The sequence below is a fragment of the Prionailurus bengalensis genome, chromosome B4, assembly GCF_016509475.1.
Source record: "Prionailurus bengalensis isolate Pbe53 chromosome B4, Fcat_Pben_1.1_paternal_pri, whole genome shotgun sequence".
Lineage (NCBI taxonomy): Eukaryota > Metazoa > Chordata > Mammalia > Carnivora > Felidae > Prionailurus > Prionailurus bengalensis.
In genome coordinates, this window is record NC_057358.1 from 130,650,855 (window position 1) to 130,675,680 (window position 24,826).

Here is a 24,826-nt window from a genome sequence, read left to right on the forward strand (position 1 = left end):
AAGAAGACAGACCCCACACGGATGCCGACAAACGTTCTCACAGCCCTTAAATGAGCTTGCAAAGTGCCTTCCCATCTGCAGGGCCTGGAATCCACTGTGCCCAGCCCCTGGCTGCTCTGGGCAGGGGAGGAGGATGATGGGGGGATGATGGGGAGGGGTTGAGCCCCCAGTGGGGGCTGAGCCCCACTGCCAGGCTCTTGAACTATGACTCATTCTGGCTCTACCATAGGCCTGTGAGAGGACTGTTATCTCTTCCATTGCACAGATGAAGAAACTGAGGCTCAGGGAGGCTAAATGATCCGAGTAAGTACTTGTGGTCAGGAAACGATAGATCCAGGGCTCCAACGACGGCCTTTTGACTCAATCTTTTCTGGCAGATGGCCGGGAAGGTGAACACAGGCTCAGATGAAAACCCAAGGTCCCAGCTGGCTCCACCAACGACTGTGAAGTGAATGTGGTCTTCGTGAAGGACTGATTTGTGGGCTGGAGCTTGCCAAGCGGGTCTGCTCCGCCACAGTAGAAACCTCTGTCAGTTTCACACACGGTCGTACCACCCCCCCCCCCCCCCCCCCCCCCCAATGCAGACGAACTTTCTCTGAATGAATAAATAGGCAAACCCATGCTGGCAGCTCCTGTGGCCTGGGTCCAGCCTGGCATTCCTCACCTGAGAGGTGGAGATCAAAGGAGTTCTTCCTTCGCGGATTAAATGAGCTGACACATATAAAGTGCTCAGAGCGAGTGCCTGGCACATCGGTAAAAGTGCTTGGGGGCATCGCTGTGAGGGAGAATTGGATGCTGACTATATTCAGCCACTGACATTTGGGATTTTTCTGTGACAGTAGCTAATATAACCTAATTAATACAGTTCTCGGTCCGTGTTAGCAATCTGTTTTCCTATGGGGTGCTGAACCTTCATATCCCATAAAGTAAGTAGGTTTTATCATGTACTACGGATATGATTTAGGAATTTTAGGGCATTCTTACATAGACCTGTGTATGTATCATATACACCTGCTTCTATACGATACAAGTGTACTTCTATAAAGGGAAGCGTTTTAGGCATTTCTAAGGCTATTATTTTATGCGACATATTGCAGAGAAGATGGTTGATCGCCCCGATCACTGTCTCTGTACCATATTCACCCCCTTTCCTGACTTCTGCAAGAAAAACAATTCCCCAGAGGATATGGAGACTTCTGGTAACTTCACTGAAGCTCTGTGGGGACTCAGGAGCACAGCGTTTCGCTTGAAATGCTCCCCTGGGGCAGAACCCTTCTTGCCCACCCACCCTGCTTCTCTGCCCTCTCCTCAAGCATCCCCAGGAGGCCTCAACTCCCTCTAGGACCTGAGAAGAGTCTACTGCTAAGAGTCTAGCTGCTAAGAGGATAAAATCTCCTCCCTACTGGTAAAATTACAAATCAGTGTATTTGAAAAGTGCTTTGCAAAGTGCTTTCATTTGCTTTCAACTCAAGCTGGCAAATATCTCATCAGTGCCAATCTGGTGCCGGGCATCTTTGTAAGCAATCCGTGCAGGAGGTGAGATGTGGACCCCGAGACTCCTCACAAACTGGGGACACGGGGCGGCTGGGGGGCTCTGTCGGTTAAGTGGCTGACGTTGGCTCAGGTCATGGTCTCACGGTTCATGAGTTCAAGCCCCGCATCGGGCTCTGTGCTGATGGCTCGGAACCTGGAGCCTGCTTCGGATTCTGTGTCTCCCTCTCTCTCTGCCCCTGGCCTGCTCACTCTCTCTCTCTCAAAACTAAAATAAACATTAAACAACAACAACAACAACAACAACAAACTAGGGACACTGCTCAATCCCAGACTAAGGGCTTGTGGGTGGTGCCTCCACCCTGTCTTCTAAGGGCCCCACGTTTCATGCTAGCAGCCCGCACCCATACCTGCTTCCCTTGCAACCTGGCTGTTTCTCTGCACGGGCCGTGCCCCAGTGATCTTTAGACCATGAGCTCCTAGCGCGGTGCCTGGCACACAGGAGGGGCTCAAGAGATGCCGTATAGGGGCTGTGTGAGGTCACCAGCAGCCCAGACTCTCCCGTGAGGGCCAGACCTGGTATCCACCTGCCGATCTGATGTCTCCTGGTGGATGTTTTAAAGGCACTGTGTATCCAGAAGGTCCAAATCTGAACTCATGATCATTTCCCCTCAAACCTGGTCTTTTGCAGGCACCAACCAGCTTAGTGAATGCCTCTCCATCGCTGCCGATGCAAGCCTGAGCCCAGTTGTCACTGCCTACATTTCTTCTTCCTGACTACAGGTCCCTTCCCTTAGGACGTCCTGCCTGCATTCACTCGCAGTGTCTCTCAAAACTGTCAAGTTCTGTCCATTGGCAGCAACACCCACAGCCAGGCCACCATCCTGGCTTCTCTGCATGACAGCCTCCCCACTGGTCATTTTGCACTCACTCTCATCCTTGTCTACAGAGTAATCGTAGCGATCCTTTGAAAATGCAAATCTGATCAAGCCACTTCTAGCTTGAAATGCTCAATAGCTTCCCAGTCCTGTAAGGAAAGCTCAGCATCTTAAAGCGGCCTGATCCCCACCTCTGTCTGGCCTTATTTCCTGCCCGCTTTCCTCTCTGTGCACATGCCATCTCAGCCTTCTGTCACACATGCTCCCTCCTACCACAGGACCTTTGCACATGCTGGTCTGGCTGCCCCAGCCTCCAACATATCGTTTGTTGTCTCTTTCCCTCAACCCCCCTCTGCCCCCCCTGTGCTATGCTGGTGGGGTGTCTGCTGCTCTACTGTCCATTCTGCGTTGGGGGAGATGTTAAGGCATGAGTGATCCTGGTGGGAATGTTCCAGAAGAGAGGGAAGGCATGATAGCTGGAGAGACGAGGGAGCAATGCAGGAGCAGTGTGAGAGGGGATGAGGCCCAGGTACATCTAGGGTGTGGCTGAGTCTGGCTGGAGGGTTGCCTTTAACCAGGGTGGGGGTCTGTGGAATGAGTCCAAGAGCAGGGGTGGGGGAGGTAGTGATTATGAAGATGGTCAGACTCTAAGCTGGGAAAGGAGGCAGTGAAGAGGTGATGGGGTCAATGCATTGGAAGCCTAGGGTGGGGTGGGGGTCAAAGAACTGCCAGAGCCGGGGGCTCCTGGGAGTAAGTTGGAAGACTGGGGCATGAGAGTCAGAGAGTGGGGGCCAGCGATTGAGATCACTGAGGGGACGTGGCTATTGGTCATGTCACGGTCAAGGATGAGACCATGAACTGGGTGGCTCGGGTCGGGTGGAGGTAGGGATGACATTCGAAGTCTCTAGCAATCGGAAAGGTCATACCAATAAATATAGAAGACAAAACTAAGCGTTCACTTTTATTTTCTATACGTAGTTAAGTATGTATTAGGAAGCTGCCTACCAAGTTAAGGATGATACGCAAAGCATTCATCACATTATTCTGATAAACCCCAAATCATTGGTTGTTTTTAGAAACTATTGGTGTGGGGCTCTTTCTAGCTAAATGATGGTCCTGTCTGGACCACGATTTGACGCAGGGAACCATGCCAGCTGCTTCCAACATGTCTCTATTGGAGTAAGACTTACTTTGTCTCAGTAAATACAGAATTTTCTCCTACCCTGTCCCATGCCATCGTGTTGGAGGCCTTCTCCAAGCAGATAGCCCTCCTGCTGGGCGACCTAGGAGGCCGGGAGGGATGCCCCTGTGGGTGGTGGAGTGGGGGGCGGGGAGGAGAAGAGCGGAAACCTCAGAGGTAGTGCTCTCATGGGTGATGGTGTGTGCCCAGCCTGGCCCAGCCACTCCGGCTGTAGGAAGATCCTGTTCTTCTGGGGCCCTCGCTGGGCCCAGGGCTTGGAGAGCTGCCAGGCCCAGGGCACAGAGCTCAACCCCCCCACCAATTGTTGGCGAGTGGGGAGAGAGATGGGGCCTCAGTTCCAGCTGCTCCTTGCTCTATCTGTCACAGCCGGGAGCCACCCCTGTACAGCCCTCTTCCTGCACTTAGTGGGGCTGCTTGAAATCCCGGGTACACAGGATTTCAGCAGTTAACAACCAGCAAGCTGGGACTGGGATGTGCTCGCCGAGCAAGGTGTTCAAGGCCAGGTACTGGGAAGGCTGTCTGACTGCTTGTGAAATCCAAGATGGCTGCAGGGTGGCCTGGGAGAATGAGGTGGGCCCGTGCTTACCTCCTCAAAGAATGGGGGGGATGCCAAGTTGGGACTGGGCAGGAGAGAGTCGGGGAAGAGAAGACTGGATGAGTTTTAGACAGGGCTTTTGGGAAGAGGCAATAAAACATCCCCTGTGAATTATCAGCCCTGTGACTGGTGTCTCAAGGGACAGCCAGGTTTCTATGAGTGAGCACAAAAGAGGTTAGGAGAGGGGGTTCCTGACCTCTGGACCAAATGCCGAGGACCCCTGGGCAGGGATTTGAAAGGCCCGGGGCGGGGGGTGAGGTGGGAGATTGGGGCAGATTGGGAGGTGAACAGAGTGAGGGACAAATGATTGGTAGTGAGGACTAATGGAGGTAAACGGAGACGCGGGCCATGACGGGATGGGTCCCAATAGTCCAGAGGCTAACGGTAGCAGTGAGGCGGTGAGGGTGGGCTGGAGGCGTAAAGGGTCTCCAGGAGCACTTGAAGCTCTGTGGCCACGGATTCAGTCCGAACGAAGAGGTGCTGAGGTTCATGAAAGGGAGGTGGCGTCAGCAGCACTCAGCCACCTCTGTTTGGAGTTGAAATGTGGTAGAACATCTTCAAGACGTCACAACAGTCAGTGCAGAGTGGCGCAGTCTGGCTTTCCTGATGCCAGCCTAGGGTCCTGCTGTGTTTTTTTCAGGTTGGTGCTCATCAAGCCCAGGGACTGATACAGCTTCAGGCACAGATGGATCCAGGTGCTCAAAAATCTGGGGTCCCTCTCCCCATCTCTGGTTTTCCTCTCAGTTGGCTTCGTCCTTAGGCAGGCTCTCTCCCCAAGGTAGGGACTAAGGGCTGACCATGTGACCATGACCACTGGGGTGGTGGAGGGAAATCTAACCTGATTCCCTGCCTTTTGGGGGCTCTCAGTCTGGGGGGAGGGGAAAGACAGACAGCATGGAATTTACTAGAATGTAATGTCCCACATACTCTATAGCCAAATGTATGAGGCCTTATGACAGCAGAGTTAGTTGTTCAGCTAAGATTTGTGTAGCGCCGACCGTATGCCATGCTCGGTGTAACCTGCTGGGGACACAGAGGAAAAACATATACTTTCTGTCCCCACGGAACTTGTAGTGTGCGGTGGGAGATGGATGCCAGACACTGTGGTGTAGCAGGGTCTGTGCGGCGACAAAGCAGAACGTGTCTTGGGGCGCACAGGAGGGGCACATGTGACTGTGAGTGTGTGAGTGAGAGTGAGCATGTGTGTGTCGGAGAGTGATGAGGAAGTCGGCGGGGGGGGCGGTGAGAAGAAATTTGTAGGACAGGGATCAGCAAGAGCAAAGGCAGGGAGGCACACAAGAGGGGACAGACTGTCTCGGGGGGTCGGGGAAGGTCCTCTGGACCAGAGTTGGGGGTACAAGGGAGCCCAGAGGCAGAGGTGTGCGGGAGCAGGCTTGCACTAGCTTCCGGCAGCTGCTCGTTAGAGTCTCATGGTCACTCACGCGGGCAGCCACGGTGGGAGGATTTGCACCCCGAGAATTGGCACGTACGATAGATCGAGGTCCCCTTTCCCTGCCCGGAGAGCCAGTTGCTAGACATTTACCAGCACACCAGCTGGATGAAGGGCAACCCGTGTGAGGGGTCGGCCGGGGTGGACGTGTGACGTCAGAGCGGGACTGGAGACTTACAAGAAGATGTAGAGGGCTGGCTGGGTGGGGGTGAGGGCAGAAGAGGGGACAGGGACCACATCCCCAGGGGGGCTGGGGGTCCAGGCTGAACTGAGGGGGGAGCATCTCACTCCCCACTCCCCAGAATGGCATTGACTTTGAGCTCTTAGAGCAGGAGGATGTGGGAGAGACTCTCCCACTGTGAACTAGAAAGGATTATTCTGCCAAGGCCCCCAACAATCACGAAATCTCTACTGGACCCCCACCCCAAAGGGCAGCAGTGCCCCACCGATCCCAGAGCCGAATGACTGCCCGCCCAGCTGAGACAGAAAGGCCAAGGGCTGTGCCTGAGGCTCTGCCTCAGCTCTGCCTCCAGGAATTTACTCTCAGACTGGAAATTTCAGCTTGCAGGTATTAAGTAGTTTAAAGGAGGTTTCATCAGCTTTGTAAAAAGCACATTAATATCTCACAACACCAACTGCTGTCTCGTTTCTTTGAGATACAATAAGCTCTTCATAAACCTGGTCATTAGGGGCTGAACAGACGCCGTTTTATTTCCCACATATTCATGAGAAGCTGAAGGAGAGCGGGGCGGGTGCTCGGAGGGAGGGGGGGAGGCACCGGCAGGAGGCTGGCTAAGTAATTTTTTAAGTGAAGCAAATGAAGGGTTTGGTGGGAGCTGCTTTCTCTGTATTTTCAACCTTTTCTGCTCCTGGCTTTTCGCTTTGCTGGCTGGGCCCTCCCTGCCGGCGGGGATTCAGGAGACCTTGGGGTGGGTGGGCAGTGCCGGGCTCCTCCCTGGCTGGGACCCCCAGCCGCCAGCATGATGCCAGCGGCAGCCGGTGCTGGAGGGTTTGAAGCAGCCTGTGTGGCTGTCTGTGAGCTCGCTCATTTGTTCATGCACTCATTGGATTATTTCAGGCACCCACCATGGGCTAGGTCCCGTTCAGGTTCCCCTGGGGCGGGATGAGAAGGGGGTAAGGTGTCTGGCCCACCGACCGCCAGCTCACCTCCCAGAGGTCCTGAGCACAGCAGGGAGTACTTGCTTCTATAGCCTCTAGTTGAATCCTGTCCTGATTCTTGTCTCTACAGCTACTACCATAAGTTCTTTCCATGTGATGCGGGAGAAGAGACTGGACTCCAGACTCTGAAAGATCTGCTTTCTAAGCCTGGTTCTGGTAGCTATTAGCTGTGTGGCCTGGAGCTCATTATGTGACCGCTCTGTGCCTCTGTTTCCTTAGCTGTAAAATAGAGATATGAATCCCTGCCCCCTGGGGTGATTCTGAGGACTCAAGGAGAGAACAGAAGTGAGGTTCCTGGTGCGGTTTCTCACCCAGAGCAGGCACTCAACGAATGTAGTTTTTCCTCTTCAAATGATGCCTCTTTCAGGAAGCCTTTCTTGATTGCCCTCAACTGGAAAGACTCTTTCTCTTCCCTATGGGTCTCTGCCTGCTTCTCAGATTTCAATGGGCATGGGAATCGCCCGGGGTTCATGTTAAGCCAGATTCTGACTCAGTGGTTCTGAGGCGGGGCCTGAGACTCCATTTCTCACAAGCTCCCTAGTGGACCACAGTTGGGATTGGGTAGCAAGGCTTTCAAGCACCTTGTGTCTGCTTTGACCATGACCTCTGTTAGGGTATTGTTGGGAACAAGTAGCCTCAAGTCTGTAAGCTCCTAAGGGCGGAATTTCCTCTAGAGAATTGCCTGAAGGTACCATATTTCCCTTGACTCTAAGATGCTCTCACACGCACATTTCAGTGTTGCTGAAATTAGAATGTGTCTTATAATTGATGGATTCATTTACTGCACTGTGTTTCTTTCCTCCTGAAGAATCATCATTACACTGATGGTGTGGCTTCTAATTGATGAGAATGGCTACATGACAAATGTTTATTGAACAAATGGACAATAAATGAATGAGTCTGTGTGTGCGTATGCGTGCCCACCCAGGTCTGCGGGCAGGCAGTGTGTTACACATTTCCATCCTCCTAAATGGATGAACACTTGTCTCAAACCATTGGAGCCCCTGGGGCATCGCCACCACCTTTTGCACCTGGCTTTTTAAAAACCTATTTGACAATATGAAAATATGTGTATCCCCCCCACAACCCAGCAGTTTCTCTTAGAAACTTGCCTCCGAGAAATTCTTGCATGTAGGCATGAGGAAACGTGCATGCGAATGTTCCTCCCAGCCCTGCTGGTAAGGGCAAAACACTGGGACGAGCCCACGGTTCTGTTGTCGGGAGAATGCTAACTCCTTGGAGTATGTTGATAAAACGGGATACTACACAGCAGTGAAAACGAATGGATTACAGCTACCCGTGTCAACACTGGTGAATCCCACACCCATAATACTGAACAGAAAATCAAGCTGCAGAAATATATATATATATATATATATATATATATATATATATTTATAATTATAATTATATTTATATTTATATTTATACTTATATATTTATATATAACGTATATATAGCTATGACATATGTATAACATCTAGATGTTATGTATAAATATATAAATATATATATTTATGGTATGATTCTATTTTCACAAAGGTAAAAACTTGTGCAACTAGGCTGACGATCGTTTACAAGCGGTGAACCGGTAAAGCCAGGCAAGGCAAGCCCGACCACGGAATTCAAGAGGGTGTGGACCGGAGGTGGGGGAGTTGGGGGGGGGGTGGTGGCAGCAGGGAGGGCCCAGGACCGGCTTCGACGCACTGGATGTTCTAGTTCCTAGTCTGGTGCTGAGTGCACAGGGGCTCTTTTCACAGTTCCTCTCTACACCTCGCGGTGGCGCAGCCAGGGTTCCCTACCCCAGCGTTTGCCTTGCCTTGCCATATTTTCCGCGCAGACGTTTCCCCGCGGATTTGCTCGGCTGTCCCAGCCACGGGTGGCCACGTGACCGAGTTCTGGCCAATGGGATGGCAGCGGCAGTGGGGGTGGGAGTCACTTCTGAGAAAGAACCCTCAGCGGGTGGGACGCGCCCTCTGTGGGCCCCTGGCTTGGGTGGCTCCGGTGCGGTCTTGAACCACGGAGCCACCCTGCGGATGGAGAGCGGCATGATGGTAGAAATAGGCTCAAGGCAGCAGCCCTGGGCCTCTTACCTCCAAGGTTGTGTGACGAGGAGGGAGTAAACCATCCTTTACATTGGAGTTGACAGGATGCCTGGGTGGCCCAGTCTTTAAGCATCCAACTCTTGGTTTCGGCTCAGATCATGATCTCACGGGTTGTGAATTCGAGCCCCACATCGGGCTCGGTGCTGACCGTGCGGAGCCTGCTTAGGATTCTCTCTCTTCTCTCTCTGCCCCTCCCCTGCGCTCTCTCTCTGTCTCTCTTTGAAAAATAAATTTAAAAACCTAAAAAAAAAAAAAAAAGCCTCGGGAGCCAAGACTATTCCTAATGAACATAATCATACGTGTTAAAATAGTCTTTTGTGTGGATTTAATGCTAACCACAGTCGGTTGAGCTCTCAGTGCTTACATATAGCAAGTGCTCACTAAATATCACTAAGAGTTACTGAAGGAATGAATGAATGAAGGGGCGTCTCAGTGTTTCTCACAACGTCTGTGGGGGGGATGAGGGGAGTCGGGACATTGTGGGGAAGTCGGCCTTGGACAAAGGGAGCCGGGAAGGAGGGGCAAGAATGGGGGTTCGACCTCAGGCAGGAAGAATGTGATGGATCCAGGCGAAGACCAGCGGGCCGAGGTGCTTACGGACTGGGCTGGGGTGGGGAAGCTGGAGATGGTGGTCAGGACCCTACACTGGACGGAAATGGGCTTGGCTTCTGAGGAGGTGGAAGGATCCGGGTCCTGAACGTCAAGCGCCCTCACTGCAACTTTGTCCCCTGTCCCCCGCCATTGTTGACACTGGAGGCGGCCCTGGAGACGGGAAAAGCACAGACACACTTCATGCCACGTTGTGATGGACAGCCTGCTCCCGATGAGGTTAAGGACCTGTAGGCCTGGGTGTTGTCACAGGCCGTGAAGGAATCTTCCTGAAATACGGATCCATTAGTGCAGCTCCTGCTATTAGGGAGGCCGTGAAGGCCAGTGGTTAGCCCAAGTCTGGAGGCAAGCTGGGTTTGTATCACCGTTACACCACGGAAGCCCTCTGAACCTCAGTCTCTTCATCTGTAAAATGGAGAGGCAGTGGGACCTGTCTCATAGAGTTGTGAGAATTTCCCAGAGCGCTGTATTGAGAGGCCTTGTTCAGTGCCTGCTACCTAGTAGGTGCTGTTGTCTTTGCTGGGGCCCATTGGGGGTGGGGGTGGGGGACACGGGTGGAGCACACACAGCTCCTGCGCTTGAGAAGCTCACAGACTCATTGAAGAGAACAGGGATTACTCTGCTGTGGCAAGAGAGCTCCCTGGGGGAGGCACGCCCAGGGAGCATAGGGAGCAGATACGCATAGATCCCACAAAACAGGATTGTTCAAATGACTCTGTCAACCCCGGGACCCCAGGGGCAGGCGGGTGATGAATGAATACCGTCATGTGTCAGCAGCTCTGCCTCATCTTGAGAGGCCTTACGGTGTAGTGGAAAGGTGGCCTTGCCACCGAGAGCACTCTCATTTGGTCCCTCTTTCTGTCGTCCGTTAGCCATGTGATCTTGGGCAAGTTGTACGCTTTTTGACGCATTCAGTATTTCCGCTAGTCCTCAACTTTTACTGAGAGCCTACGAGGTGTGGTGGTTTGAACTGGGCACCGCAATAGAGGGGACATTGATACAGCAGGATTCTCTGTCCCCAACAACTGAGTCCAAGAGGCACCGGGACAAATAATTAACTTGTAGGACTCAGGGGTGGTGATCACTGGCCTCTGGGAGAAGCCGCCATGAGCCAGGCGCCAGGCTTAGCACTTTATATTTAATCCTCAAAAAACCCCTTTTGTTATGTTCTCCACTTAAAAAAAATTTTTTTTAACGTCTTATTTATTGTTGAGACAGGGAGAGACAGAGTGTGAACAGGGGAGGGTCAGAGAGAGGGAGACGCAGAATCTGAAACAGGCTCCAGGCTCTGAGCTGTCAGCACAGAGCCCGACGCGGGGCTCGAACCCACGGACCGAGAGATCATGACCTGAGTCGAAGTCGGCCGCCTAACCGACTGAGCCACCCAGGCGCCCCATGTGCTCCACTTTTTAAAGGCATGGGAACGGAGGCACAGAGGTAAAGGAATGCATCTAAGGATTTACTGCCAGTGTGATCAAAAGAGCTGAGATTTGACTCCAGGCAGTGGATTTCTAGGTGACCCCTGTGTGATATTGTCACAGCAGAGCATGGAACCCTGGAGGGTGCACAGAAGCATGCATAGCTCAGTCTGGGTGCTGGTGGGTTGTCAGGAAGGCTTTCTGGAAGAAGCCTCATCTCAGAGGAGCCCTGAAGGGTAAGTAGAAAGTGGCAGATGAAAGAGGGGAGGGAAGAAAGGTGCTAGGGAGAGGAGCAAGGGTTAACCAGAGACAGAGGACGAGATCCTGAGGCCAAGAGCCTTTGTCTGTCTGAAGGACAGATGGTTGTGCTGGATATAATCGTGTGTGTGTGTGTGTGTGTGTGTGCGCGCGCGTATAACCAGTTGGGAGAGATAGTGGCTGCAGTCAGATTATTCAAGGCCTAATAAGCCATTTAAGGTATGAATTTAGGAGCAGTGGGGAGCCAATGAAGGGTTTTAAGCAAGGGGGACATGTGACCAGACTTGTATGTTAGGATGTTGGTACTGATGGCCAAGTGGGGAATGTGAGGGAAGGGTGAGACTGGAAGCCACCAGCCCCATTGGAGCCACCAGGACCCCTTGCCTGGATCGCTGTGGCAGGCGTCCAGGGGAGGGATGGTGGCGGCCCGGGCGGGGTGGGGGCAGTGGGGATGGAGAGAAGGGATGGTTGTGAAGTCAGCGGAGGTCTGTTGATCTGCCAGGTGGGAACAGGGGGCGGTCCTGCTTTGCTGATGGTAGAAGTGAATAGATGAAACGAGAACTAATAAACCCACCCGGGAAATTGCAAACCCCGTGCAGAGGTGCAGGCCGGTGAGCACGGGCATCCTGTAGTGAACAAGACTGGGCATGACGCACGTGGCTCCGTCCCACTCCCCCACCCCCCAAGCTTCTATCTCCTTCTGTGAAAAATGGGGTAAGGTTGTTGTAAACCCCAACAAGACGTCAAAAAGTGCTGGATACCGTGCCTGCCGCATAATAAATGCGAGGGAAATAAAAATTCCCGCAGAGATAGCGTCCCTTCCCCTACCTCGTGCACAAAGATCATGGGGCCCGGCCCCGTGGACATTGCCATCTGAGGGATGCTCCTTCCCTTTTTTTATTTTTGAGAGAGAGAGACAGAGTGTGAGCAGGCGGGTGGGCGGTGGGGGGAGCAGTGAGAGGGAGACACAGAATCTGAAGCAGGCTCCAGGCTCTGAGCTGTCAGCACAGAGCCCAACGCGGGGCTTGAACTCATGGACCGTGAGATCATGACCTGAGCCAAAGTCAGGCACTTAACCGACTGAGCCCCTCAGCTGCCCCGGTATGTTGTTCAGATCCCTCCTTGGAGAGAAAATGCCAGCGGCCTTTTCTGCTTTGCATAATCCACCTTCATTTTCTGACAACTGCTTTCTCCGAACCCCCTATGGTTCATTTTCCCTGCTTTGGCACATTCGATCTCATGGCAGAGATCCAGGCCAAAGTGGTCAAATGCCATCTAAACCACTGACCCAAGAGGACAGAAAGGTTTCACGTGATGAGGATCCACAGGACCGGGGATGCCGCTCATGCGAGCACACTCTTGTTTTCAAGCCAAACACACTCCCTGCCTTGGAAATCTTCAAGACCCCCAGCGCCTGTCGCAGAAAGGGCAGACATCTGGACAACCAGACATCCCAGCGATGTTCAGTGGGACCCAAAGCTTTTCACCTTCTCTGCCCTGACTCTCCTCTCCCTGCTGTGCCTTTGCATCTTGCCCTTGCCCCGGTGCCCACCTTTGCTTACAACTCCCCTCCCCGGTGAATCAAACTCTTTCCTCCCCTTCACCTAAAACAGTGTATGGTTTACTCCAGAGGGACAGCTGGGAGCCATGGGTGGGGATGTTCTGGCAGGGCCAGGAGTAGATGAGGTGCCTAGGGTCCAAATCAAAGACGCAGTCGCTCTCAGGGTCATGCAGGCGCAATGGGCATCTTCAGTTTTGCACCTCAACCTTGCCTGGTCCTGTGTAGGGCAGGAGATGTCAGGTGGGTACCCGAGCCAGTGTGGTAGTTTTCAGCATTGCCTCCTAAGGTAGTGAGCTACCCGTCACTGGAGGCATTCAAGCTGAAAGTGGTCGGCTATGTCTTAGGGATGCTGAAGAGAGCATTTCTTTAATGGCTGGAGGTGGACTAGATGATTCTGCCTTCCACCCCTGGAAGCTAGGATCTAAGGAGCCTTTCCTGATGGTGCATCTCAGAACTGCGTCTCTTTCCTTCCAGCTCTGTTTTTACCTCCAAGACCACTCATCCGGCCGTCCACCGCAGGCTGCCTCGTGACAGCTCTCGTACAGCTGGCCTGTCTTGTTATTTTGGATTTCACGAGTTTCTGTGTCATTGTCCTAACGGCGTTCCACATGCATCAAGGACAGGGATCGAACTGCACACTTTCTGTTCTCTCGGTGGGTGCGGGAGACTCTCTAATATTCACTAGAAATCCTGCTCCAGCATTTTCCATATCATGCGATTCAATGATTGTGTCAACTGGTTGAGTGGGTTCTATTCACGAGCCCGTTCTACTAGAGGCTTGCAAGTCTTGCTAAATAGTAACTATTGGGTAAATGTTACCTAGTTTCCTAGAAACTCAGGACCGAGGCCGTCAGAATGCCTGGGTGTGTAGCCTTGGGCAAGTTGCTTAACCACTTTGGGCCTCAGTTTCCTTTCTGTAAAATGGGGTAAGGAACATTACCTATTCCAGAGTTCCTTGTGTGGGCTCCATAAGTTTAATGCACATGTAAGGCTCTTAGAACAGTGTGTGTTGTGAGCTGTCGGTACACATGATCTGTAATTATTGTTGTCACAGGACTGGTGGGTCTTGTCATGCCTAGAGAAAGGAACGATCACAACTCGAGCCTTAGTATTCCCGGGTGTTTAAAAAGACTTGGACTGGTCACCCAGGTGGGAGCTTCTCATTGCTCAGAAGTGTCTACTCCCCAGAAGAGAGTTCTGCCCAGGAGACACTTGTAGACGAGGGAAAGGTGAGTCTCCCAGGAGTCTGACTGGCAGGGATCAGCCTGCTAGAATTCGATCACCTTTGGGGAACGTCCAAAGAGAGTTCTCCAAACAACAAAGCGGAGGACAACACTTGGTCTTTAACTATCGAGTCACTGATCAATGAAGACACCTTGCCAGCCTTCTCTGTGCTAGGCACTCTGCTAAGGAAGCAGGGAAGGACGAAAACACTAGAATCTGTTCCGAAGCCTTCAGAGTCTGGGAGCGGGGTGGAGGGAGGCCAGGGGTGGGATCCAGTGAGCTCTGCCCCCCAGAGCCAGCCTGTGCTCAGAGAGGAGCAGCCGAGACAGCCGGGCCGCCTTCCGTCTCTCCGCCGCAATCCCCAGGAGGAAAGGGGTTCTGGAAGGCTGAGGAAAATGACTGAGAGAAGTTGCAGTTGATCCAGACAGCTCAGCGAGGCTGGAGATCAGGAGGGAGGCGGGTGTGTCGAGGAACCGGGGGCAAGCTCGGGGCAGGGGGACCGCCAAGGACCCCGCGCAGGTGGAGGAAGAGAGGGCTCTGGAAAGACCTGGCTGTCGCTCGCGGGCTGCTGAGAACAGGACTTTGGTTGCTGTGGGAAAGGCAAACGCTATTTTCCTTTCTGTCACTTAAGACAATGGGGTGTTGTGACACTCCGGAATCTGAAGATAAATGTTTAATAAAAGGATTCAATTTGAGATGATGTCAGAACTTAATTAGATCCACACCACACAGAGGGCTTTCGGTTAGGAGCTCCTTTGGGGTCTGGCGTGTGTGTGTGTGTGTGTGTGTCTGGGGCCGCCGAGGGGCCGCGTGGGCTGGGTGGGATAGCATCTCCCAGCCTCCAGGCCTGCAGTCTGCAGATTCTGGTTCAGAGGCACTGCTTTTGGCATCTCTGGAAGAGGTGCTGCAGAGTCCCGGCCATTTGGGGCCCGGGAATCTGCATTTGCAGGATTGGGGCTGCAGCATGCGACTGTGGAAAGGTGCAGATGAACTTGACCTACCTCAGGTTTAAGGCCATGACTCCAGGTCAAAGGAGGGAGGACTCCTCAGAGGAGGCCAAACTTGCACAGGGGAACTGTCTGTGAGCCTGCTTGGCCATTGAAGGTCAAGGCTGCTGGAAATTGGTAAACAATCATGGTTTTGGTCCCAGCCTGGGCTGACATTCCTCAGGTATGTCCTGACATAGCCACGCTGGCTGTCAAATACCGGTCGGTAAAATGACTTCAGTCCAAGCCCTCCCGAATTCCCCTTCTCCCTCTGCCCTGGCCATGCTGGCCCCTCCTCTAGGACCTCCTGGACACCGCCCTCCCCGCCCCCCCGCCACCCCAACAAATAAGGGGTTGGAGCCTGACACGGGGTTGTGTCCAGGAGGCCGTCTCATCATAGCCACTGTCCATTCTGCCTTGTCAGGCCGCCAGGCCTCCGTAGATGCGAAATATGCTATCACCTCAATTCCAACCTGTAAAAATGACAGCAGTCTGGGCGGCAGGATGTGATAGACCTAGGAGCGTGAGCTTTGGAGTCAGACCCCCGCCCCTGAGTTCAAGAGCCTCAGCACTGCCTGCCATGAGCTGTGTGAAAGTTGGAGCCTCCTCTGTGAATGCGGTTTCTAACACGTGCGGCAAAATGTGAAGATCAAAGAACGTCAATAATGTGGGTGGTTCCAGGGTATAACGGTTGGCACTTCAGATTCAGACTCTAGCAACCCAAGTATCAGCGGGATGTTTCCAAAGGGTGTAGAATGTAGAGTTGAAGAGTATAATATCTGGAGCAGACTGTCTAGGCTCAGATCCCTGCTCTGACACTGCTAACCTTGGCCTTGGGTGAGAAATGTCACATCTGTCTGTCTCAGTGGACTTATCTGGTGAAGGAGATAATAAATATCTCCCGGGTGGTTGGAAGGATAAATACGCTGATGGACTTAGGAGACTATCTAGTGCAGAGTAGGAATCCAATAAATGTTAGCCGCTCGTTCATTATTATGCAGTGTGCCTGGCACACAGTAGGTGCTTAATAAATGGTAGTGGTGGTGTTCCTTCCCTCATCCTGCCACGCTGGCTGGCCAGTGCCTGCCTGGTTATTTGGCTGGCCATATCCTCTACCAAGAACATGCACTTCCTTTTTTTTTTTTTTTTTAAATTTTTTTTCAACGTTTATTTATTTTTGGGACAGAGAGAGACAGAGCATGAGCAGGGGAGGGGCAGAGAGAGAGGGAGACACAGAATCGGAAACAGGCTCCAGGCTCTGAGCCATCAGCCCAGAGCCTGACGCGGGGCTCGAACTCACGGGCTGCGAGATCGTGACCTGGCTGAAGTCGGATGCTTAACCGACTGCGCCACCCAGGCGCCCCAGGAACATGCACTTCCAAAGAACGCCTTCCTCATGTCTCCTCAATCTTCGTCTCCCCAAATGTGCCAGCCCTTCTGGCTACGCCACCACCTACTAGGTGCCCAGTACGTTTTCTTTATTTTTATTTAAAAAAAAAAATTATCTTGAGAGAGTGAGAGAGAGCGCAGCGCACACACAAGTGCATGGAGAGCAGGGGAGGAGCAGAGAGAAAGGGAGAGAATCCCAAGCAGGCTCCGGGCTGTCAGCACAGAGCCCGATGCGTGAGATCATGACCTGAGCTGAAATTAAGAGTCGGATGCATAACCGACTGAGCCACCCAGGCGTCCCTACCCAATACGTTTTAAATCAGTGAATGAATGAGGGGGACCCAGACCAAGGACGCCTTTCATCCCAAGCTTGGGAGAGGATGCTTTTCGCCAGGGGGTTACCAGCTGTAGACATTTCATCAGTTAGACATGCCCTTTTCCATCAATGCTGCCATTTCCAAACGCCAGCCCAAGAGATGTTAGTAGGTAATGGGGTTCCATTGCCAAAGAGGTTTGGGAAATGCTGGATCAAATGAAGTTAAACAGGTTTCTTCACCACTGGGCTGTTCAGAGGGTTTGCTCTGCGAATTGCATCATCGGACCCTGATGTGAGACTGTGGTGCACGACCTTCTAAACATTCGGTCACTACAGACAGCATATGTACATGGATGTGCGTGTGGATTTCATCTCACGGGGCCGGGTTCCTCAGACCATTTTTGAGAAACGCTGCACTAAACGGATCTGGGATTTTTCTACCCGCCCTTTCACGGAGAGCAGAGGGTAATGAAAAAGTAGGGCGCAGAGGTTTCCAGTACCTTTCTCTCCCCTTGTGCACTAGCCTGGGAGGATTTTTACGCATGTCTGTGTGCCTCTGCCGTGCCCCGTGGGCATCATGTGACCCAGCCCAGCACTCGGACCTCCTGATGTGCCCTTTCCCCTTGGCACCTGGGACAGCCCTGTTGCTCTTTTCTTTCTTCTCATTTTCAGACTCCTTTGCAAACTCCTCTTCTTCTGCTTGTCTTGTAAATTTGGTGTCTTTGGGGCTCTCCCCTTGGCCTCTTCATGTTTCATTCTGTAGGAATTCCTTGCGAACCTCACCTGTGGCCGTAGTTTTCATCCTTGCAGGGGAGGACCTGAGAATCTTAACTCTGTCCCAGACCTGTCTCTTACCCCTGACTTCATGGTGCACTGGGTCCCCTAAATATCCCACAGATACACGGACTTCAGGCTGAACTTAGCTGTTTCCCCCACAGACCCTTTTCCCAGCTGCTCTCCCTTCACATGCCAGGCCTTCATCCAACTGGTTTCCTAAGCTGCAAATCTGGGAGTCGTCCTTGATTTTGACCTCTCCATTCCCAGTCTGGTCTAATTGCCAATTCTTTAACAAATCTGGAATCACCCACGTCTTAGTCTGGCCCACTGCTAACTTCCCCTGTATTATTAGAATACCTCCAAGCCCCAGCCGACTTCTCTGACTCCCTCTTACCCAGTTCCAAACTATTCCCCACTCTGTAGCCACTGTGATTTGCAAAAGGAAAAATCTGGGCTTCCTCTTCTCTGCTCCAGGACCCTCAGTGCCTCCCCATTCCTCCAGGATGGGATCGGGGCTCTGTGGCAAGGCCTGCTGCGGGATCCACTGGATTTGCTGCCCCTTAGCTCATGGCTCTTCAGACTCTACTCATCAGCCATCCTGAGCTGCCCGGACTGCCACCCCCACCATGCTCACTCCTATCTCGGACTTTCTTTCTTTTCCTTTCCTCTTCTTTTTTTTTAATGCTTATTTATTTTTGAGGGGGGGTGGGAGGGGCAGAGAGAGAGGGAGACACAGAATCCCAAGCAGACTCCGAGTTGTCAGCGCAGAGCCCGACGCAGGGCTCGAACCCGTGAACCGCTAGATCATGACCCGAGCCAGAGTTGGATGCTTAACCGACTGAGCCACCCAGGGGCCCCCTATCTTGGACTGTCTAACTCACCTTCTGCCTGGCCTTCCTTTGCCACTTCCCTACCACTCCCTCCTCTCTACCTCCCTGGATGCCTCCCACTCATGCTTCAGCTCTAGGCTGACACATAATTTCCTCTAGGAAGGCTTCCTTGAAGTCTGCTCTTTCTCCCAGGCCCCTCTTCCCTTCTGTCCAGCCCAGCCCAGCACTCCACCCTGGCCCACACCACCCTGAGACGGCGCATTGGCCTGTGTCCTTGCCCACCCCCTCCAGGGCAGTGCAGGCTGCTGCGTTTATCGTCATGTCCATAGGCAAAAGATAGCCTGTCTGCCTTCTGTGTCTCCAGATGTGCGTATGCACCCCGCCCCCCTTGCCAGAAAGCAAGGGGTGGAGAGCTACAGGTAGTGTGATCTCAGGTGCCCAGGCGTTTTTGCCGGGCTAGAGGAGCTTGTGAAAGCTTGCAGAGGACAGTGATTCCAACTATGGACTCAGTGAGGTTTGGGGATTTTCTGTGGTTGGCAGTGGTTCTGTTTGCCCATCACTGGCTGTGAAGGAGCCTGGGGGCAGAACCGGTTCCCCCTTCTCCAGCTTCTCTCACCTCTTGGGCAGGGCCAGACTCGTGGCAAGGGCCTTTGTCCCCAGGCAAGGTGACTCAGTTTACTTCCAGTCTTCCTCACTAGAGGATGCCTGGCTTCAGAGCAGGGACTCTGCATGTTTTATTCATGATGTATCCCTGCCACCCAGCAAGGGCCTTGGCTTACGGCAGGTGCTCAGCGAATGTCTGGGGAATGAATGAATAGAACGCATGTGCTCACAGCCATATGCCCACTACAGCACGTAAGCCCCGCCTGACTGTTCAGGAGGGGAAGTGCGTGCACAGGGTTGGCAGTGACTGGCTGGAGTCTCACACACAGAGAAGGCCGGTGAGCAAATGGCGTGAATTCCTGCCCGCTGTATACATTTTGTGTATCTCATGGGTACCCTGCCCACAGGACCCCAGCTGGTTTAGTCTGGATTGCGTGCTGCCCTCCGCTGCCTCTCTGCCCCATTCACTTGACTCCAGCCAGCCCGGCTGCCAGTTGGTCTCTAACCACACCAAGCAGGCTCCCCACTCAGGGCCCTTGCACTTGGGGCTCCCGCCTGCAGCGCCCTTGCCCTCCGTCCACATGGCTGCCTCTCTTACTTCACTCAGATCTCTGAACAAAAACTGCGACCATCACCTTCTACTCCCTTAGCTGGATTGATTTCCCTTCTTATTTAATCACTAGCTGATGTCTGATTGCATTTTTATGGATTATGCGTTTACTCCTTGACTCTCTCGTTGGAATGGAAGATCCACGAGGGCAGGGCCTTACTTTGTTCATTTTGTAAGCAGGTGCTCAGTAAATCCCTGTGGATTGTGGGAATAAGTCTTTCACACGCTCTGATTTAAAACTTCTACTTTCTTTTTAAGTTTTTTAAAGTATTTATTTTGGAGAGAGATAGAGAGACAGAGTGTTGCAGGGCAGGGGCAGAGAGAGAGGGAGACACAGAATCGGAAGCAGGCTCCAGGCTCTGAACTGTCAGCACAGAGCCCAACGCGGGGCTCGCACTCATGGACCGCAAGATCACGACCTGAGGCAAAATCGGGCACTTAAACAGACTGAGCCACCCAGGCGCCCCTAGCCTTCTATGTTCTAAAGAAACAATATCATAGTAGAAATCAGTTAAAAAACAACAACCACAACAAAAAGACTTGGGGTACCTGGGTGGCTCAGTCAGTTGAGGGCCCAGCCTCAGCTCAGGTGGTGATCTCGCGTGAGTTCAAGCCCTGCATCTGGCTCACTGCTGTCGGCCTGTCAGTGCCGAGCCCGTTTCCAATTCTCTGTCTCCCTCTCTCTGCCCCTCCTCTGCTTACGCTCTCCCCAAAATAAATAAATATTAAAAAAAAAAAAGGCTCTACTGGCACACTGCGTTTAAAAGTAAGAAGGTGTGTTTATGTTCGTTCTCCTATTCATTCCGCACAGCTACCAAGGTGGCTGATAGAATTTTCATTTCCCGTTGCCCCCACCCAGGGCTCAGAAAAATAGTCCTCTGCCCTGGCTCCAAAGCTGCTACCCCTTGAATGGCAATGTCCTTGAATCACTTAAATGCGTGTTACCTTGGTTTCCCCGTCTCTGATAGGGAGATGGGAAAAGTACATGCCTCGCGGATTGCCGGGGAGAAGCTAATTTGGTTAAGTGCTCAGAGAAGAGCCTGGCACATACTAAGAACTCTTTAAATGCAGTTATTATTGTTGGGTCATTCTAATACTGAATTTTTATTGAAATTCCCCCATAGGAGAATTCCATCCTTGAATTTTTGATGTCTTTTTCATGCAGTTGCATTGGAGATTTACATTAAGTAGCTGTCTTTTACTGTTGAGTGTTATCCCGGTGAGGCTGCACCATAGAAAGTAAGGCCTTAGGATTCACTAGATATTACTGTCTCCAGTGGTTCATGTCACTCTGTCTTCCCAGTGAGTCCCCAAAGGGGAGAGAGAGGTATCACTACTAGAAGTCTGGATGAAGCCTTGTGGCCTTCCCTTTCTCCTTCAGATCTGCAATCTATCAGGGATTGATTTTATCTGTATGGTGTGAGGTAGGGGTTGACACATACATTGTCCCCATAGGGATATCCACTTGACACAGCCCCATTTGCCCTGCTAGTTTGGCTCCCTCCCTGGCTTATCATCTCCCCTCTCATGACCCATTTGAGCCTTCCCTGATCTTCAAGGCGCAACTAAAATCCCTCCTCCTTCATGAAGTCTTTCCCGACCAATTTCATTATTCAGTTATTGCACCATGATTTACTTATTTTCGACTCTTCTTTCTACTCTATATATTTATTTTATACTCCTTTCAGGCATGGTGCCAGGCATCGGGGATGCTAAGCACTGGGGAGGGAGTGCATGAATTAGGGGCCACCTCTGCACTCAAGACAGTCACAGGCTGGTGGGGGATGCAGACATTGGACAGGTTATGGTGCATCTGTAGGGTCCTGGGAAGGAAAGGTTCTGAGAATCCTGGAGATGTGTTATTAGAACCTAAACCAAGGTGAGCTTTCAGTGAAGTCCTCCCTAAGGAAGCTGCACTGAGGTGGAGATCTGCAGGATGACCAGGAACTAGCTAGGCAGAGGACAGGGAAGTGACGAGACTGATGTTTCCCCATCGTCTAGTCCTTGAGAACACTGGCATATTTACCACTCTCTCTTCGTGTTTTCATGCCTTATCTGCCCATCTGGATGGGTGTTTCTGGGGGGCTAGGAGTAGAAACTATTTAAAAAAATGATTACAGAGCCTAGCACAAGGCTGGAAGCAACATAGGTACTCAATGTGAGTTCCTTGATGGTGGGTAGAGTTATTATACTATGTTTTATGTTGAAAATGCTTTAATCTGGCTAGTTGCTCAGAGGAAGGACTTGAGGGAGGGGGAGTGCATGGGCTTTGGAAAGCAGACAGATCTACCCTGAACCTTGGCTTTGTCACTTACCAACTAGTTCATGTGGAGCCTCTTACCCCATCCATTTAAGTCTTAGTTTCCTCATCCAAAAAAAAAAAAAAAAAAAAGATGTATAGTGACATCTACCTCATAGACTTATTATGGAGCTAAAAGGAAGAAATCCATGTAAAATCCCAAACCCCGGCACTGAGTAGGTGTTTAATAAAACACCATGGGGTGCCTGGGTGGCTCAGTCTGTTAAGCATCCAACTTCGGCTCAGGTCATGATCTCAACAGTACATGTGTTCGAGCCCTGAGTCTGGCTCTGTGCTGACAGCTCAGAGCCTGGAGCCTGCTTCAGATTCTGGGTCTCCCTCTCTCTCTTCCCCTCCCCTGCTCATGCTCTGTCTCTCTCTCTCTCTCTCTGTCAAAAATAAATAAAAACCATTTAAAAAAACCCCACCAGTCTCTTTTCCCCTCTTAAATGCAAATGGTGATACGATGGTGCGGTGGGAGGCATAAGGGCTTGGGAATCAGACAGTCCAAGGACTGAGCCGAGCCTTCATCACCTCTCTCAGTCTGTTCGTTCACCTGTCGAATGGGATAATAGCTGCTGCTTTTGAGGATTTCTGAAATTCGTTGAGATAACTTATGTTGAACACCTGCCGCATTCTAGGGTCTGGTAACGCTGTTAGCCATCAATCTGAAATTTAGAAGCCCTATATGTTTCGGCTGCTTGCCACGGGTCTAAGCATGAGAGCCTCGCGGGGTCTCTCTGGCCACAGCAGCCGACCAATACACATGCGCCGAATGACTGTCTCTGCTTTTATGTGGCTGGAAGCCATCCTCTGTGGAGGTGGAGGGCACAGGGGAGGGACAGGTAGTGAAATCCGAGCTGTGTGCCAGTGACATCTTGTGGCCCTTGGATGGGTTCCGGGACTCCAGGCCCGGGACACTGCCAGCCTCTCCTCTGTGACTTTGTTCCCTTGGGTTTTGGAAGGGCCAGCCTCCCTTTTCTTCCCAAAGAGCTTGCTGCCATATGGCCGTGTCTTCAGCTGGGCTGGAACCCGGGCGGAACCCAGAGGAGAGCGGCCAAGTGTGCCTGCAGGGGCCCCTCGGAGGCAGCTGCTCCTGTGTCACATCCCAGGCTGCAGAGGCTGCCCCAATTCACTGCCAGGTCTGCTCACCGCCCTCTCACCAGTGACCGGCTTTCCCCTTCCTGGGGAGACAGGTGGCAGCTATATGTGCTTGGTCTCCCTCCACCTCTCTGCCTCCCTGATGGCCACCAGGGCCTGCCTGCCCCTGGTCCTAACAAACAAGACCTGTCCCCGACAGTGGGTATGCTTCCTACCCCCGGCCCAGCCTCTATTTTTCAGAGGGGAGAAGCAACAGAATGGCATGCGGATGGGATGAAAACTTAAGAGAAAAGCGCAGGGAATTCACTCCTAGTGTCAGCTACATGCCTGGCACTTTCCACAAAACATCCTTTAAAATTCTCACGGCCCGCTTGGGAGGCCAGTGTTCCTCTTCCCATTCGGATGAGGAAACCGAGTCCCAGAAAGGTGAATAAGGGATCGCCCAGGACACAGTGGCTTCGCGGCCTAGCCAGGATTTACCCTGTATTTGGTCAGGCCCCCCGTTCGGTGCTCATTCCGTTAAGGTTTCTCAGACTTGACTAGTGTAGGGGTTGTGTTAAGTGAATAGAATTCCCAAGGCTCTGCGGGATGTCAGATTTTTAAAAATTCTGATGTTTAAAATGTAAAAGCACACTGCTAGGTTGCATGTTTCTTATGCGCACGGCGTAAGAGTTTCCAGGTCTCGTACCATTTGTGAAATAGAGACAGCATTACCAGGGAAATACAGAATTGCCGTTACTAATCGAATTCGAATCAACAGCCCTGATTTAGTGTGATGGGTGACGTTGTTTTGCTCGAGCCTCTTTTGAGTTCATTATGCCTTGGCCGGTGTGTGCCAAGTGATCACTCTGCCTACCAATGAGTTCACTGTGACTTATCTCAAGGACCTGAGACACAAAGACCACCACAGTGTCACCGGACCTCGGCTGCCCATCAACCACGTCTGCTTTTATTCTTTTCCCACTAGTCTGTGACAACGAAGGCAGTGAATTTCCTGCCCAATGATACTGCTCTTGTGACGTAAACGCAACGTCTCCATTTCTCAGATAATTTAAGTGAAAGCGATATTCTGCGAACAGAATATTTCCACTGAACAGATGGCAAGAGAGAAGTTTGCAACGCAGAAGATTTCAAGCTGAGGACCGAAATCACTTGAAAGTGATTTCACTTGAAGTTGTCACTTCGGTGTTGGACATAGTTGCCACTGTAGTGGCAGCTGGATGTGTTTATCAGCCTGTTACAAGTTAAATGGTATCGCTCGGGTCATTGCTTTTTTTTTTTTTTTAATGTTTATTTATTTATTTATTTATTTTGAGAGAGAGAGACAGAGACAGAGAGAGAGAGAGAGAGAAAGAGCAAGTGCATGAGCGAGCTGGGGAGGGTCAGAGAGAGAGGGAAAGAGAATCCCAAGCAGACCCCATGCTATCAGCATGGAGCCAGACGCGGGGCTCGATCTCACGAACGGTGAGATCACGACCTGAGCCGAAATCAAGAGTCTGCCGCTTAGCCAACTGAGCCACCCAGGTGCCCTTCAGGGTCATTGCTTTGTATCAAGGCAAGCCCCAGCGCCGAAATGGTGTTCAGAGGGGCCTCTACAGATCTACATAAGCCAGTTATGCATAAGTGGATTTAAAAATATTATTATCCCCTGGAAGACACATCCCAGTGTGTGCATACGCGCGCACGGTGCCTGGACCGTGAGTCTAGGAAGACCGCCACTCTGGGAAACCCTCCCCTGCCTTCTGTGACTTTGCTCAGATTAGCGCCGCAAAGACAAGTAATTGGACACTCCGCTTTCAGCACAAGCCTTCCAGATCTGTTTGCAGAGGACGAGCAGCTCCGAGAAGCATTCCCTTCCTGGCATGATAACGTAAGGCAGGTGGTCCTCTGGGACGCAACTGAATGACTCTCAACCGAGTGATAGCAAAATCCTCAGTCCGGAGTGA

General features: G+C 51.9%; 1 protein-coding gene across 1 annotated transcript in view; it reads right to left on the reverse strand.

The window, feature by feature from the left end:
* Positions 1–24,826, reverse strand: part of CACNG2 (calcium voltage-gated channel auxiliary subunit gamma 2) — a 109,858-nt gene that overhangs the window by 14,475 nt on the left and 70,557 nt on the right. The gene's annotated exons all lie outside the window — the stretch shown is intronic.